A 19,614-nucleotide genomic window follows, 5' to 3' on the forward strand; every position below is an offset into this window, starting at 1 on the left:
ACTCGCACCGCAACGGCTTGCAGGCGCGATACAATGTGAATCTGCCGAGAATGAATAGAGTCGGAAACACAGACTGCCACGCCGCCAGCAGCGTGGTCAGCATCTGGCTTATCACATCGATACATAGTAAACCCATTAAGAACGAAGGACTGGGTAGGCTTAAAATGGGGATCTTGCAAGCAGACAACAACTGGCGAGTGGTCGGAGACCAGTTGTATCAATTCCTCACGGTGACTACAGAAGCCATTCAGGTTCCACTGAAGAAGCGCCATGCTGGAAGAAATCAACGTTTAAGGCGAACTTTCCCACGCGGTCCAATCACAGCCCACTCAGTATCCATCAGTTCGTCCTCCACCATGTCAGACTTCAGAGAAGCTGCAGGTGGCTTACGAACTGGAGTAGATTTCGGTTTCTTTGGAGAGAGAACCGTGTCGTTCAACCTGCGGATATGCTGACTAAGTTTCAGGCCAGCCATGTAAGGTGATCGGCGATGGGTTGGAGTACGCCGAAGACCACCACTAACAGTAACTCGAGGAGGTTTCGGTCGGTCGCTTGGCGGTACAGCTGGAGGCGTGGGATGTTCGCTCGTGGTTGCAACGGGGGTTTGAAGAAGTTCGCTCATCTTTCTAACTGGGGTCTTCGACTCAGAACTACGCTTGGGGGCCAAGTCTGTTTGGGTGGAAACGTCGACGGTCTGTGTAGCTACAGATTTACGAGAGATAGCAGCGACAGTAGCGAAGGGAACAGAAAGCGAGGAAGGAAGGCTTTCTTTCAATCGACGCTTCGCATCTGTAGCAGAAATCTTCTCGACTACCATGAGTTCTCGGATACGCTTCTCGCGCTGATAAGCTGGACAATCCCGAGACCAAGCAGAATGTTCTCCCTTGCAGTTAACACAGAAGGGCTTGGTCGCTTTACAGGGGTCCGCACCATGACTACCCTGGCCACAATTCGCAAAGGGCAGCACTCGCATTACACGACGTGCTGGTGTGCCCAAAACGTTGACATTTAAAGCACCGTAGAGGACTAGGTATGTAGGGCCGAACTTTTAAACGATAGTAACCAGCTTTCACAGACTCCGGAAGCGTGGGCGAACTAAAGGTAAGAATCAGGGACTGGGTGGCAACAAGTTCACCTGACTTCTTACTCTTGATGCGAGCCACGTCTATAACGTGTTGGTCCGCTAACTCCAATTTAATCTCCTCCTCGGTGGCATTGAGAAGATCCCAACACGATATCACCCCTCTTGAAACGTTCAGCATACGATGAGGTTCGACTGTAACCTTCACCGGTCCAATGGCAGTTAACTTAAGTAACTTCGCCGTTTGTTTCTCGCCTGTCGTTTCCACCAATAAAGTGCCATTTCGTAGTTTCTTTATATCTTTAACCTGTCCGGCTTGATAAGTGATGACTTTATTAATTACAAAAGGGGATAAACCCTTAATAGCACTCGGACGGTTTTCCTCGGTACTGGCACTATCAACGTCTTTCTCTTTAACTACAAGATATCGGACAACAGGAGTCGCGATACTTGTCTGTTCCTCAATTTCACCATCAGTTTGTTTGGGCTTCTTCCGTGAGGGAGAGCCCGGTTCAGTTATAGAAGTTTTTTTCCCCATAAAAGTAAGATTTATTGGAAACATTTATAAAGAAAAACGGGTGTGAGGTCACACCGGGGCGTTAATAGGGGAACTAACGCTACCCCCTGGCAATCCCTTCAGCACGCCCGACACCTTAGGATCAGCGTAGGGCCAACGCGGTCAAGGGGAATGGAAGTGCAAGAAAACCATTCCCGTCGACAAAAACGCGTGGCCCCGGAAAAAGAAGAAATGAAACAAAATCAAAGAAACCTGGTAAACAAAAGGATAGACCCCCACCAGCCCAAAAAGAAGAAAACAAAACAAAAAGGTGCGGATTTTTTTTTTTATTTTTAAATATTTGTTTTTTTTCTTTAATGATTTTAAGTTTTGCGATTTTTTTTATATATATATTTTCAAAGACGCAACACTCCGGACAACACAAACACTGGACATACACAACGGCAGGCCATGTGGGTGCACGTCCTCCCCAAGTGGAGGAAGACGTCCACTAGACCTTCCGCTTCCCGACTCCCACCAACCACCCGCGAGTCCGGTAGCGATATTAGCGGCTGAGAGGGCATGCAGTGATATGAAGATGAGGGGTGATAGATGATGAATGATCCGCTACATGGAGGGGGATGATATAAAGAGAAAATTACTAACAAATAGAAATATAATAATTCCTCTGTTTTATATGGATTGTTTTCGAATTTCAGTTCTATCAACATCGTATTAAAATTTAACTCAAGTTCTTTCATCAAGACTAACATTTGTATGGTATAAGACATTTGTATGGTATATTAGTGTGGTCTTAATTGTAATAGATTAACTACTAATCAGATATTTACGAACATAATATGAGGTTAACACTTGGAAACTGTAGGAATATGAAAGCAATATTTACAGTTTTTTGGTTTTAAAGAACTAGATGAAGAGAGAAAATGTATAGAATTCAACTACATTTGGGAAAATTAGAGAAACATGTTCCTCTGGTGAAAGTATATATAAGTCAAACAAACTCGAATCCGAGCAACGAAATACATGCCTGATAAATCTAAAATTCATAAAGGCTTAAGCAGAGGAATACCAAATATTCTTTTCAGATTTGCGTTAGAAGATGCAGTTATTTAGAAAGGTAAATGAGAGCGACTTAGACTTAAATTGAATGGCTGAAATATTAGCATATGCAAAAAATACTGTTAACAATAGCTGGAAAGCAGTGGAAAAATTGGTTACCACACTCACCTTTGTTTACAAAGATTTCTAGTTCGATCCCGTCCGAGACATGTTAGCATATTTTATCGTTTACTCGATCTTTAGAGCTCAGAATATGCTCAATGTTGCAAATAAGAGCTGACAACACTACGCGGTTTGCAGTTCAGCTGTTAGAAGAAGAACAAGTACTAGAAATTGTGGCGCCATTGTGTGCTTGTACCTGTTATTTTCTTGTGTGAAGTGATTTTTGTGTAGAGTGAATAGCTGTAAAATAAAAAGGTTTCATTTCTCCAAAGTGCAGAACTTTCATTTCTAACACTCGACAAGAACCTTATGAATAAGTCATTTATCAAAAGTATAAAAGTAAATAAGTTTATAAGTCAGTAGTCCTGAGAAATCTAGATATTTGGTAAGGGTCATAACCAATCAAATGCTAATAATCTAAATTTAGGAATAGGGAGCAACTTACTTGCACCTGTAAACCAATTAAAATATTCAGGAGAATTTTACCGAATGAAACGTCATTAGTGAAAATATTGAAAGCAGGTACATGTAATACACGTTGTTCTTCTGTTCCAAAGGTCTATCTTCTAATATCAAGCGATTTGAAGATTAATATACATAAAACAGTAATTACATCCACAATATTGTATGGACATAAAACTTGGTCTATCACACTAAAATGTACGTTGGGAGCTCTTAACAACAAAATAGTTCAAAGAATAGACCACAATAGAGTATGATGTTGTTGTGGTAAGTTCGATAACGCCACAGAGATAATTAGTAACGAGGTAGTTGAAAGTATTATTAGCAGAAAGAAATATTTAATCAAACCTCAAAAACCACCATCTTGAATTGAATGCCACTTGAAGGAAAACGAGCATTAAAATAATACCAGTTATTTAAACTATAGTTTAATATCAAATTAGGTCACCGTCCTTATTTGAGTGCATCAACGATACGAACTACTAATTACATACATCGGAAATTGTTTAGCATATATTCTATATGTTAATAACAACACGTTCTTATTTATTGCATTAATTGCTGAAGTATGTTACACTATTGTGTACTGTTTAACCTTAAATGGACATACAAATCTATCCGAACTATCAAAAGAATTATTTCTCATTGCCAGTTTCATATATACTTTTATTACGATAGAATTTACTATCGTGAAACTCAGAGAGGTAAAACTACTATCAGGACAGTAGCGAAAGTAGGCAATAATATGCCGAGCAGTCAGACACAGAGGCAATATAGACACTTTTTAGTGTAGTTATTCTGCACGAAAACTTAAAATTTTAGCAATGTTTTGTTGACGAAAACGTCTGGGTGCATTTCTATTAGCCTTTCACACTGAATCCTTTTTAGAATGAATGAATGAGTGGGGGTTAATGGGGACGTCAGCAACGAGGCTATATGTCCCCGTCACGATGAACAACGTTGCTCAGGACTGCAAGATTAAAAATGAATTACACGTTAAAACGAAGACAGTGCAAAGGAACGAGAGTGCTGCTAAATGAATAATAAATGGAAAAAACCAAAAGTGTAAGATAAAAGAATAAATAAGATAAAAAGATAACAATAACAATATACAAAAATAAACTTAAAACAAGTGACAAAATATAAAAATTTAGCAGCAATAAAACAAGGACAACAGACTAAAAAACAGCTCAGAGAACGTGAGCAACGCCAATAACCTGCACAAACTCAAGTACCCGGCAAACAACAGCACTATCATCCCCCAAAGCACGGGTGATAACAGAAGGCAGTCCATAACGTTCTCTGAGATCTGAGTATTCAGGACATTCCACAAGAATGTGCTGAATACTCAGGGGAACTATACACTCTTCACAATACGGACGGTTCAACCTCCGTAGCAAGTAACTATGCGTCAGATGAGAGTGTCCGATACGCAAACGCGCCAGGAGCACTTCATCTCGACGACGAGCGGACGAGGACGTACGCCACTCACCTAGGAGTGGTTTGACTGCATGCAATTTATTCACAATGGCCTGGTCCCAATCGGCTTGCCAGTGAGAGCGCATCAAGGTGTGAAAATAGGAACGAAGATCGGAGCAAGGAAGGCTATGCTCCAGTGCAACCCCGGCCAAGGCGGCGTTCTTGGCGGCTGTATCAGCAAGTTCGTTTCCCCGGATGCCGACATGACCCGGCACCCAGCAGACAACGACGACACAACCCTGTTGCTGCAATTGATGGCATCTCAGAAGAATGTCCTGCACGAGAGAGTGCATACTAAAGGCATTCTGTATACTCAGAACCACGCTCTGAGAATCGGTGCAAACAAGCACACGACGTAATGAAAGCGTGAGAGCATGGTCCAAGGCAAGCTTAAGTGCAGTCAATTCGGCAGTGAACACGGAACACAGGCGATGCAAATTGAATCCTTTTTAGAGTTTGCTTCTTTTCTATCTTCAAAAAATCAAGTTTTTTTCTGCGTAATTACACAATGCTCCAAGGGACAAGAATTATTTTCTTTTAACTTGCTTTATTGTTTTATGGCATCACTTGTACTGTAAATCCACTTCTTTTAGCAGTAGAATCCGTACTGCTATGAGCTGAGTCAGTGTGTGCAGTAGCTTAAGATCTTCCATATCTTCCTCCTTAATATGTTAATAAACCTTCTGCAGTTTCCTCAGTTTTTTCTGGTATTAAAATTTTTTCGAGGCTAAGTTCAATCTCATCCAAGCTTTTTCCTTTCCATGTTGATGTTGTTCCCTGTTGCATCATGAGCAACAATTTACATACCTTATCAGTTTGATACACTTCATCATGAAGACGGTATTCGCCTTTATGAACTTCATCTGTATGACCCACGAACGTGCAAGTTGCCCAATATCATCGTTAGACATATTGAATATTTGGGTAAGAGTCGCCAGGTGGTTTCTCAAACGCGTAGCTGTTAAAGCAGCTGGCTTTTTTTACCTCTTGCTTTTGCGGACTTTTGTAACACTTTGTAGGCTGTTATAGATGTGGCCCTCTGAGGATTTCCAAAAAGCTATGGATTGAAAAAGCCCTCAAGGAAATGGAATCCGATACTCAGGAGAATTGTTATATCTTTCTGTAAACCATGACTGAAGAGAACAGGCACTCCACGCCTTCAGTTTCCACAAGTGACCAATCTTCTAACTTTGTCCATCAAAATCTTTTCAGTAGGTGAAACTATGTCACCAAACTCCACATAATTCTACTGGCATTACTGTAAGTGGAGAGTTTCATCCTTTCTACTTTTTCTCATGGTCTCCACTGATTCAAAAGAATAACCCTGCAGTAAATAGATTCCAGAAGAACCCTATATGCATGTTCATTGTATGGATCAAATTGTATCTCTTTTAGTGCACCTGAACTCATCCCAGTTAAATACCTCTTAAAAGTTTTCAAATCACTTGAAAGCGGAACAATTGAAACTTTATTCCACATGCTTATTTGCAAGTTATTTGCAGCTTGACTAAAAATGTCAAACAACCAGTTCGAGATTAACAAGTGTATCATCGATGCTGCTTCAGCTGTTGCATATATATGTCTTACTTTTTAAGGGCATATATAGTTGCTATAGCACAACAATCTTTCAAACATTTTGAAATGTTCATTGCGTGCGTTGGAACCCCGAAATAATCATTGTCTTCATTACAGCTTGAAACACTTTTTGTTGCTTCCACAAAAGCATCGTAACATTCAGGTTTAAAAGCTTCTATCAATTTTTTCAATTCGGTTTTAAGCTTCTTGATTTCAGTCACTAATATGTGCTAGTTCTCGAATTTTTCTCGAAGCCACAGAAAGTAAATATTTATCCCTGAGCATTTTGATACATCTAGCATCAAAACGTAAATCAAAGAATCTGTTTTTGCAAGCAACGATATGCTGTCCGCATGCATATGTTTAAACACTTGCTCTGTTATTTCTTTTATCTGCAGCTATGTTAGGAATGAGTATCCTTGTGGGGAAAAACAAATTCATGTACTAGTTTGTAGACATCTTTTTTATGTCTGCACAAGTGTTTTTTTCATATGAAAGCCGTAACATTAAATGTAAGGCAAATTCTCGGTATATTCTTTAACACTAATCCTTTTTTTTACAGGCTTAACACAGTCTTGTACATTTTTTCTCAGATAGCTTCCTTGTTTCTCTTTTTGGAAACACTATTGATGTCTTTTATTTCTGTACTGCCTGGAGGTATCGAAATTAAACGCTGAATCTATAATTCACAAGGATGGTTTCTTTGTGATTGACGTGCGAAATTATTAACACAGCATTCACACAAAAATAAACAACTGTTTATCTCGCACCTTACATCTTGATTGATTTTTATTCACGCTTTCAGATTTTTCGTTGAAATCTGAATTTCCTATTTGTACGGGTAATAAGTTTTTTTTTTAAATTTTAGTTTCGTTTATAGTGGAAGAAGTAAGTGAATCATTTACCAACTTGATTTAGTAACATTGCGCTGTAACATTTTTCTGAATTATACTTCGAATAACATTTAATTTCGTATCGTTCGCATTACTTTCTTCAGAACTGAGTAATTACGTACTCTGGATCTTAATCTGAGTGGTAAACTTAGAAGGTAATGATGATCTATTCTTTCCACTGTGTTCAGGAGAATTATCTGGTTCCGAGTGTGCTTAAGTGAAATCCATACTTCTTTGGAATTAACTGCATGTCCCGAAACACTATCTGTATTAAGACTTGAATGCATTATTTTATTTGCCTCCTCTTCAACTATCATTTCTGACTTTATTTCTTCTTCCTTGGCTTTTAAACAATTCTTACATAGTACTTTCCTAGCGTTTGTAGCTTTTCAAAGAATGGCGTTACATGGCCAAATAATTTTAAGTTAAAAATAAAACCTATGCAAGCATTTTGCATCTGCTGCAAACGGTTTTGTGTATCAGCTTCAGTCAAAGGCGGTGTCACAGTTATCCGAATGTGACACCACTAGAGCTTAAACAAACGTTTCTCCAACTGTATTACTGAAAAGATTTTAACTTCCTGAGGCAATTAAGAAATCCAAAAGCTTTTTTGCATGATGTGCATCAGACCAAGGTAAGTATTTGTTAAAAAATGTTCACAGAAGAACAGGGAATATCTACACCGTCTAAAGTTATATTGGAAATAAGCGAAGCATCTATTAAAGTAGAGGTACGTTTCAAAGCAATTTGATTTGACTGCATTTACATTCAAACAATTATCTGCTGACTATTCAGCCAAATTATTCTAATCTTTGTTCATCGTTGTTACACCTATATCTATTTGCCTTGGTGAAGAAGATATATACAAACCAACATCCTCAGCACACATATGATGCTTCCAGTTAAAGGTATAAGGTTGTTACGCTCATTTCTAGGTTTCGATTTTGACACAACAGTTTTTTCTTTGGAACTTAAGTTGTGGTTATGTGGTTAGCATGCGATCCTTTGACGTTGGAGACTAGTTTGGTTCCCGGTGGGGACAAATATGATTTGGAACCCAACTTAAGCTATATGTCCGCGTCTCATATAGTCCTGTCACGGACGTGCGGACGCCCAACAAATTACCCAAGCACCAGTGTAGTCAAGTTTTCCGCCCTTTTCACTATTTATATTTGATAGAGTAGCGTCATCTTGAAAAGGCAGGGGAGCAATTGCCCTTTAGGTTAATAATCTTATGCTTTTTAATAAATTGTCTTTGTAATAATGAAATAACGCCAAACTTTTATGTTAGTGGATATAATGGTTTCTTGGTAAATTGTTCTCCTTCCACTGTATTCATTCAATTTGTACTAATTGTAGTTAACCTACTTCCAGTACAGATGTTGATATTTCTGAAGAACAATCAATTGAAAATGAATCTTCAACAGAAAAGTGAATCAACCAGCTACTGCCATCGTAAGAGATAGTGAGAAAAATCGAAGAAACAGGTAAAACTCCATTCTCAAATAATTTAAGACCATGTCCAACATCTAGGGAGGAACTAGTTGGTAGCTAAACCTTCAAGGTAATGATACATGATTTGCTTCCAACTTCAACTGTAGATGGCTCCGGTTTCCGTGAATTATTTACAGAAGTGGAACCAAATAGCAGAATCCCATCTAGACAGACATTAACACGCCGACTCGGGGCGATGTATATAAACGAAAAAGTTCGTTTAGAATATGAATTAGAAATTACCAATAATATTTCGATGATATTATGAAACTATGAAATTACCAATAATAGTTTGACCTCACGACTTACGGAAGGTTTCATGACGAATGCATTGTATGTCTCCTGACTTTCAAATAAAAACGTATGTGTTGGATAGAATAGAAATAGACGGTCGTCATACGGCAGATAATCTTGTGAGACATTTGCCCATTTGTGAAATATGAAAAATCGACAAGAAAATATGTGCAATAATCCCAGATAATACTAACAAGATTACAGCAGCAGCACGTGAAATGACATACTAAGCATACCAATGCTTTGTCAATTCTCTGAAGTTAAGTATAAATAAACTTATTTGTAATATCGCTGAAGTAGTTAAATTTCTTCAAGAATGTAGTTGCATCGTACCCTCATTTTAAACATATCTCACTAGCAACGAGAAAATTAGAGAAGCCGCAAATTTTACTAAATATTCTTTGGCATACTTTAATCCAGTAGATAAAAATAAGATAGAATTCAAGTTACGACATAATTGGACAACTAATAGTACAAGGAGGACAATAGTGGACGTGCTGACGGATAGAAACGTCACGAAATACCAAGATTTCAAACAACTGGAAATTACAGCTACTCAGTGGGAGTCGATGGAAATTGTGAATTGCAACAATAATTTTGTACGGTCAAGAATTCGTAACATTATGTAGTGTACTTCCAATTACACATAGCTTTATCCATATCGATTTCTCACCAAGAGATACCGATTATTATACAATTACAATATTGAAGAATAACATTGCACGAGACAAAGAGAGAATGCAGCAAAACTACTATAGTAGTGAAAGACAGGAATATGTTCTAACAGTACTTTAGGGAGCGGTTTAACCTTAGGTCAGTTCATTAATGTTTAGGCTTCAACAGCTTGAAAAGAAGTGTTAGTTCATTCACACGTGAAGAACGTCTCATTTGCATTATCACGTATCGCTAATAAAACTCGTCGTGGTTTGTAGGATGTTCACAAAGGCTTTAAGCGAGTATTAGGAGATGAACAAAACTGTAAACGTCAATCTTACTGATCACAAACTACTTCTAAATATAATTCAGCTCATTTTCAACTTGAATTTATTTAATTTTAAACAAGCTTCACTGAATTGAACATTTTATCAGATGTACATTCTGCTTGTACTCAGGGAAAAATACCCAGTACTCTTATTCCGTTAAATGTACTAAGAGACTACTTTATTAAACTCAATAACAAGCTACAGATACAACCTACATTCACCCCCAGATTGCATATCAACTAGCAACTACAAATTTGAAGATAACTCTATTCAAAGTATACTTAACGCTACAAGTACCGTTCATTGATATTGATATTTCTCCTGCCTTAGATAAAATTATTACCTTTCAACTAGGAACTCGTCAAGAAACATGTACCCTCCATACTACATATTCTTATGTATTGACAAATACAACTTTACTGTTAGTAGTTCCTGACAAAGTCTTACACGACAAAGGATACCGCCTTAATGGATGTTACTAGTTGTACCGTTAGGTCATTAGGATGTTGTCAGAGGTGTCGTATATGCCATTAGGGGTTGATGACATGGATTTGGAAAGCTCATATGTTTCTTTTTTTAGTTGTGATGACATGTATGTATTGTTGGAAAGGTCGTGTCCTCTTTTTCGAGGTTGTATATTGGATATTTTTAAAAATAATAATGGAAATTTGAATTAAATCTGTTGATATGATTAAATTAATAATCCGTATGAGTGATTAAATTAATAATAATAATAATAATGAATGTATTGACATTGATATATATATATATATATATATATATATATATATATATATATATATATATATATATATAATAATAATAATAATAATAATAATAATAATAATTTGGAAAAATGAAAAAATTGAGTCCCACCATTATGCCTGTTAGGCTAAAGGAGATGGTGATTATTTTATTTGTCGAACAATATGTGAGAGAATAAAAGATATTCTCCTAATAAATTAGTCGGAGCAAATAAGATGTTCGAACAATATGTGAGAGAATAAAAGATATTCTCCTAATAAATTAGTCGGAGCAACTTATTTGATCGCTTGCTAAGCAAGCTGAGAACACTTGCAGTGTGAACCTACAAATAATTTCGAAAATATTTTAAAATAAGAAGCTGAGAACACTTACAGTGTGTAAAAGTTTATGTGATACGTACTGGGATCGAACCCGGGACCCTTAGCAACAGAGGTGAACGCTGTATTGTACTGAGAATAAACCCGGGACCCTTAGCACCAGAGGTGAACGCTGTATTGTACTGAGAATAAACCCGGGACCCTTAGCACCAGCGGTGAACGCTGTATTGTACTGAGAATGAACCTGGAACCCTTAGCACCAGAGGTGAACGCTGTATGATGGGAGGGAAATATTTATTCATGCGGGACTTCTTAATTTGACGGATCGTATTTTTTTTATTTTTTCGTAATTATTACTCGAACACTGTGTGAGCATACTTGGTGAGCGTGGTAAAAGCTAGTGTACGGAATACGTATACTACGGTACGATACACTATGCTGGTACATATACAGAGCGTGGTTTCCGTACGTCTTTTGCTCGTGAACTAAGACAAACTGAATTTTTTGCGCGCTTTTGGAAAACCGGTTGGGTAGGAGTGATGATGTGTGCTTGCAGGGCGTTGCTAAAACTTGAATTCAAATACAAAGGAAAACCGTTGACACATTTGGTAAACATCACAGAATACCGCCAGACTAAAAGAAATAACTTTGGCTCTGCGGTAGGTGAACAAAAGAAATATTGCGGACGTAGAAGATAAGAATCACAGGTTGGAGACAGACTAATAGAAATAACTTTGGTACCACGGTAGGTGAACAAAAGAAAGATTGCACACGTAGAAAATAAACATCAGAAATTGGGGACAAACTAATAGAAATAACTTTGGCGAGGTGAACAAAAGACATTGTCGGCGAAAACATAAAAGCAAGATTGGGGACGCGTAAGATAAACATCACAGGTTGGAGACAGACTAATAAAAACAAGTTTTATGATAGTTTGTTAATAATGAATACAAAGAAAGTTTTACATTACGAATGGTAGAACATATGAGGTCATTGAACGCGAATGCAAAAGAACATTCACCTATTGCATGATGATAATGTAGAAACATGAAGGGATGTTAAATACGATTGCAATATAAGATTGTTATATTAATGTAATAATAATGAATGAATGAATGAATGCAAATACAACGATAGTTTGTGGCATCCGTTATTTTACGTGGACACTATGTTGGTGTATGTAGGGTCGATGTTTTGTTTACATGAATAATAATAGAAGTTGTAAATAACAGATTTTATTTTAAAAGCATATAAACTATTTATTTACACGTGATTTATCTAGATCTATTCTTTACACATAGATGACAGATGATTAAATAGTACGCCTTATGAACAACGTTAATAGGGGAATACTGTTGTAAAATAGGGGAATGATTTTACCAAAGTGAAAATACCAAATGTTGATATTTTAAAAGATTATATGAGAACATGTTTTGCTATTTCTATATTTATAAAAATTCCATAGAGAATTGGAAAAGTACATGTGAAAATATTTTAATTGGCGTGTTAGGACTGTTTGAAAAATGTTTAAAGTATCACGTGATATGATGTTATCGGTAAAGTTTTCCTTATATATTGGGTATGAAGAGAAGACTGGTATAGTATCATCATGGAGTCGATTCAGAGTCAAGTACGGCGAGAAATTGACTTGTGCGAAGAGTTATATTGGGATTCTTCGTTTGACTTTGTAGAATCTCCCAGGAAAAAGTTTAAAACTGCGAGAGATTTACCAAATATATTTATTGACGAGGAAACTCAGTATTTTTCTCCAGCTTCGCCAGAATCCTCAGAGATTATTATAGAAGCAGAAATTATTGATTTACGTAAGGATCCAGTATTAATCCCATCATCGCCTGTTGGAATGGCAACATCTTCATCAGTATTTCCAGCATCCCCGTCATTATTAGGGGTAAGACCATCAAAAAACATTCAACATCCATCTTTAAAGTGGACACTAGATGTTAAAGAAGAAAGAACACCATCACCTGATTCATTTACTGAAGAAGAAGAGGAGGAAGAAGAGGAGGAGGAAGAAAAAGAAATTATCCAATTATCTAGTGAGGAGGAAGAAAGAGCACCATCACCTGACTTATTTATACGCTATCTCAGACTAGTTGATAGGAAAACAAGAAAACTCCCCTACTCTCCTCCTCTTTCTCGCCGCAAGAGGGGAAAGCAGGTATACCACCCCTGACAGGGAAGGAAACGTTTGAGACATTCATATCGGTATTGTTTAAAATCTAAATTTTCCATTCCACTACGCGCGCGCTTTCTGTCAATGTGAGGGAGTTTGCTGTTCTTTTTAGCTACTCTTAACCCACCCATCATTCACAACTTCAATTAGAATGGTTATTTTAAGAAAAGGATATAGCATTGTTTATGTATTTTATAGGACTAATAAATATTGATTTGACCATTTAAAAAAAAAGCATAACAACAGCTATTTATAAACCTAATTTATGCTGATTCTTTTATTTGATGTTAGAACGGGGGAGAGAGTTATGAGGAATAGTTGACATATGCTCTTACTGTAAAGAAAGAAACAAAAATAGTTGTATATTCGATTGGACATCGAATACGTGGAATATCGCTGTGAAGATTGTATGAATTTAGCGTGTGTGAACTCTGTAGTGTGTGAAAATACTGTAGTGCTTGTATATAGTAGGGAGTGTATTAGTGGATGTATGTGTAATACATACACAAATTTATTTATTTATTTGTAACGTGTTTTTAGTGTGTGTGTTAAGCAAGATTCTAGAATGTCTTCCAGTTCCGTGATAAAACATTAACGTATGCATTTCCCATTCCTCCTCACAAAAGCAAGAAAGGAATAAATATTTTTTTAAAAAACATTGTTCTATTCAACTCACTTCGTTACATTATGTTACAGATTTACAATACTTTCACTTAATATAAAAAAGATAACTGATAAAGGACCGTGTAAGTATTGTTTTATATAAAGTTTGCCGTACCCGTTAACATTTTAAGCACCAAGTAATTGTAATATGAAAAATAGCTAGTAAATAGCCAGTTTGACAAGCAAAAATAACTAATAGGAAAATAGTATTAAACATTGTTTTCAGTTGCTTTAACTCGAATCCCTATTAGGTTATTTGTAATTGACTCACATTCTTTTTTTTTCTTGTATATAGTATGATAACAGTTTTCATGAAAAACTGCAGGTCAGTCCAAAAATGTAAAGGAGGCCCTGTAGAATTTAGGGAGGGGGGCGATCCAATCACATTATAGTTCATCAACATATTATTGTTCATTTTCAAGTCTACCGTAAAAAGTTTAGGAAAGCCAGTAAAAATTTAGGGGGCCCGGCCCCTAGACCCCCTTGGATACGGGCCTGAAAAGGAGTCGACACACTTTTTAGTTTTCTTGTCATATGTTGTTATATTTTTGTTGCCATATGCTTCGGAGGAATGGGTGCTCAGTGGTAAATTCCTTCCTTCCGGTCCGGTCCTTGATCATGTAAATTCGTGGGTAATGACATGGTGTCAGTGAGTTTTCTCGGGGAACTCCCTTTGCTGCCACTTTCCTCTTCCATCAATACTTCCTTATCATTCATTTTCAATTATCATAGTCTCCTTTAATCTATATGGCATACGTGCGAGACGTTAATTAAATATGTCCTTTCATTTTTTCATGCATATGTTGGTGTATTAACTAAAAAGAAACCTGATTAAATCATCGTGCCGACACAATAAATTGAGTACAAGATCCAACCCTGCCATCATGTAATGCGCACTCGACTAGCAGACATAGTCCGCTATTCCAACGCTTCTGCACACCCCCCGCTTTTTGAATTAATGAGCATACTTAAATTGAGTTGACAGTTACTTGTTAAACCGTTTTGGTTACTCTGTTTAATGTGTTAAGAACCAAGAATTACGTACACGATTATCTGAGAGTTTCAATCCGTTGTTTACACACTGTTTTTTAAAAACATCTGCATAGCAGCGAATGGGGGCTTGTATTGCTAAAGAGAACAGCAACACAACCCCCGTCTCAACCAGCTGCCAGCTAGCAGGTGGGTGGTGGGGATAGAAGTTCCTATCAACTTGTCTGAGATAGATTTTAGTGAAGGGGAGGAAGAAGAAATTTTGCGCTTATTTGATGAACTGGACGAGTGTAAACCCGGCACACCAGATGCAAGTGTTACACCTTCACCACCACAAACGGAGCCCTTAGACTTATCAATGAAGAAGAAGAACGAAGAAGAAGAAAAGTGTAAGTGTACACAAGTGTTTGTGGATGAAAAGTGCATCAAAAACAGTATTTTAAATTGGAACCCTAATTGTGTGTTATTGTGTGAGGGTTGTTTTTTTGACTGTCCGAAACAAATGTCTCACCGCTACATTTTTATGGACATTGAATCTTTAGAAACCGAGACATGGTTAATTTTTATTAAAGAAAGTGTGAGAAAAGAACTTTATAATATATTTCGGAATTCACATAGAATGCATATGAATGCAAACATATTTGAAGAAGAATATTTTAAATTAATAAGAAACCCAAGTTATTTAAATGAATTAGTAGATATTCTACTATCAAAGAATAAGGAATATTAATTTGTAACTTTCATTAATTCTGTATATATATTATTTCCATAGTTGTGTGTGTGTGTGTTATTATGTTTGTACATATATATATATTATTTTCTATGCTTGTTTGCTTGTAAATATCCAAATAAATATATACGAATTTCATTTCTTGATTTTTATTTAATAAAAAAACTTTCCTGAATAAGAGGTATCAATGACATTTTATAAGGTGAAACTCATTTATGCTTTCTATCGTTTACTTTTTGGAAACTCGTTTAAAATTAGTATTTGATGAATGTTTTATATTTTTCTTGATTTTTACTAATACTTTGAAGTATTGAAAAGTTTGATGAGTATTTTACATTGAATTATTTACAAGTTTGCGATTTTTGAAAACATAGTTCCTCAAAGTTTGTGTTACAAACATAGCTTGAATAAGAAGAGTTTATGTAACGAAAGATTCACATAAATAAATAAGAACGAATTTGTGCAACAATTATTTGATGGATTACACTCTATTTTTAACATTGAACTTTTTAATATTTTCACAATCTACAATTGTTCAGAGTATGTATAGCATACGATCCGTAAAATAAGAAACGATCCAATACATAAGCAGTTTCCATAGGAATTTAAACGTTCGCAGCGTAGCTGCTCTAGCGAGTATGCTTTGGCATACGAACCAATAAAAAAATAAGAAGCGAATTATTTACAAGTTCACAGCGTAGCTGCTCTTACGACTTTCTATAAGATTTTTTGTATGTTTCGCAGCGTAGCTGCTCTTACTAGTTTCTGCAAGAATTTTTATTATTATTAGTATATTCACAATCATAGATTGTTCAGAGTCCCACACAAATTTTTATTATTATTATTCACAATCATAGATTGTTCAGAGTCCCACACAAATTTTTAATATATTCACAATCATAGATTGTTCAGTCCCACACAAATTTTTAATATATTCACAATCATAGATTGATCAGTGTCCCACACAAATTCAGAATAAAAAATTATATTAAATATATTCAGAATAAAAAATTAACCGACGTTGCAATGGTAAAGGAGAATATATATATATATATATATATATATATATATATATATATATATAACACAGAAACTGATCTAATAACGAATTTAAAAACTCAGTAATATTATAGTATGATTTATATACTTATCTTGCAAAATGCAAAAAGTTTTCACATACATGCAATATAACATGTAGAAAGTTTTTTCACATATATGTAATATAACATGCAGAAAGTCTTCAGAGGCATGTAATATAACATGCAAAAAGTGTTTTTACAAACGCGAATCATAACATGCAGAAAATGTTTTACATACAAGTATGGTAACATGCAGAAGCTCATTTTATAAACGTGAATCGTAACATGCGGAAATTGTTTTACAAAGGCGAATCATAACATGCAGAAAATGTTTTACATACAAGCATCCCAACATGCAGAAAGTTTTTTCACATACATGTGATATAAATGTCGAAAAGTGCTTTTCAAAAACAAATAATTAACACCAATTTTTAAAACGTTCACAAATAAATTTGTTCAGAGTATGTATAACATACCATCCGTAAAAATATGAAGTGATTGAACAAAATTAGAAGTGAAAATGTAACTTGTTAAACGAAAAATGTAATTTTCAAAATGAAAATGCAACTTGTCAAACGAGGAAATGCAACTTGTCAAACGAGGAAATGCAACTTGTCAAACGAAAAACTGCAAGTTACGAAAATGAAAATGGAAGTTGTCAAAATGAAAATGCAACTTGTCAAAATGCAAAACCGTAAACTAAGAAATGCAGAACCGTAAACTAAAAATGTGAAAAGTTTTTTCACATGCATGCAATATAAAATGTACAAACAATTTTTTATGCAGGCGAATCATAACATACGGATTTTTTTCCTTACGTACAAATTGTAAATCATATTTGAAACATAGTTTAGTTTTACACTGTAAGTGTTTTGAAATTTTTCGCGCTGAAGTCAAATATATAAGATGTGTAAGGAAATAAATAAAACATGTAATATAAAATGAGAAAAATTTTATTTACAAATTTCAATAAGATATATATAGTTTACATACAGATACATTCCTTGATATATTGTTTAATACAATCTATATTTATATTAGTATATGTACAATTACATACTGGCCAGTTTATTGCCGAAAGTCTTTTATCACTTGCTTTTGTTAATTTATACACATTATTTTTATTATTTTGTAATTGATTAACAGAAGAGTTTTTATTTTCCATTATTACTATTTCTTATGCATATTATAATGTAAATCTTTTTGTAAGAATAACTCTGTAATTAACTGAATGTTATCTTTGTTTAATAAAATGTTATATAATGTCCATGTAAATTCCCAATCATCAATTTCAGTATCACAATGTACTGTTGCAAATTCTTCATATAAGTCATCAAAAGTTTGTGCGCTTACCATTGTACGCCATGTATTATAGCATAACATATTATAGTCCGAAGTAATACAATCGTGTTCTTCTATTTTGTTCCTGTTTTGAAAACACCCATAACACAAAAGTTCTCGCGGTGGTTTCCAACGGTCAATACACATTAATACACATTGTTCTTTTATAGAAAAAGAAGAACATTGATATTCGCAATTGTCGTATGTATTTAAGAAACGACATTGGTATTCACAGCCTGGATTGTTGATACACATCTTTATCGTGCTCAAGATATGCTTCTCTTAAGTCAGAAATATGATAATCGTTAAACGCGATTTCTTGATATGAATAATTAAATTTGTTTATAAGATGCGGAATAATGTTTACGTCTATATATTTCACATGAATCTTTAGATATTGTTTTAATATTTGATCACGTGTTGATTTCTTGATTAGGAAATTCCACACAACAGTATTTAATTCTTCATCACTTTCCCTCACACATTTATGCTCAGTTTCTTTCTCACTACGATTCGCACAGCCTTCACAAAGTAGTGGTTCAGAAAGTTTATATTTTTCTAGTAACTGTTTTACACAAACTTCATTTACTTCATTAGGAGTACAACCACACTTCACAGCATTGAATATTAGAATATCATTAGAAATTGTATTTTGATTTACTACTACAACTTCCTCTTCAAAGGGTATTTCATTTGGGTATTTGAAATTTCGTCTATACACAGCATCATCTATGGTAATTTCCTGTGTTGGATAAATAAGCCTATATCTTTCAGCGTCTTCTTCAGGAATGTCAGGATCATTTGGATGTACAAGAATAATTTTCATTTGGTTTTCAAGTTGAAAACGTTTTTCACGTGGTGAAATGTAATTAGATTTTACACATTCACTTTGTAATAAAGAAAGATTGGTTTCAATTTCACCTTTTCGTTTATTATGAGATGAAGAACCAGAATTTGTTTTTTGCTTTTTTAACTGCGGAAACAGATTGCTTTTGACTGTACATTGTAACAGCGTATCACACCCTTTATATGATTTACTACAGCTATACGGATGCGTGCTTTTATATTATATTGTGACATGCGCGAGAAACAAGTACAAGTATACATACGCATCTAACATGCGCGAAGACCAAGTACAAGTATACATACGCATCTAACATGCGCGAAGACCAAGTACAAGTATACATACGCATCTGACATGCGCGAAAAAAAATAGTACAAGTATGCGCACGCATAAAATTTATATTGCCATGTTTAAATACATTGTGAAAAGAAACAGGTGTGATTATATAAAGTTTTTCATACCATTATTATATCATTAGAACATTTATATGTAATAATAATAATAGACATGTACGTGATTTGTTAGGGATGAAATTAATATTAACAATTGCATATTTTGTAACTCATTTACTAACACTTAGTGTTTACTAAAACAATGTTGGAACAAACGATATATATTGAAAAATAAATAAATAAATAAATTATGATATCAGAGAAAACAAGATTGGATTTTAATTCATGTGCTTACAAACC

The sequence above is a fragment of the Thermobia domestica genome, chromosome 7 (genome assembly GCF_964235325.1).
Source record: "Thermobia domestica chromosome 7, izTheDome1.hap1.1, whole genome shotgun sequence".
Lineage (NCBI taxonomy): Eukaryota > Metazoa > Arthropoda > Insecta > Zygentoma > Lepismatidae > Thermobia > Thermobia domestica.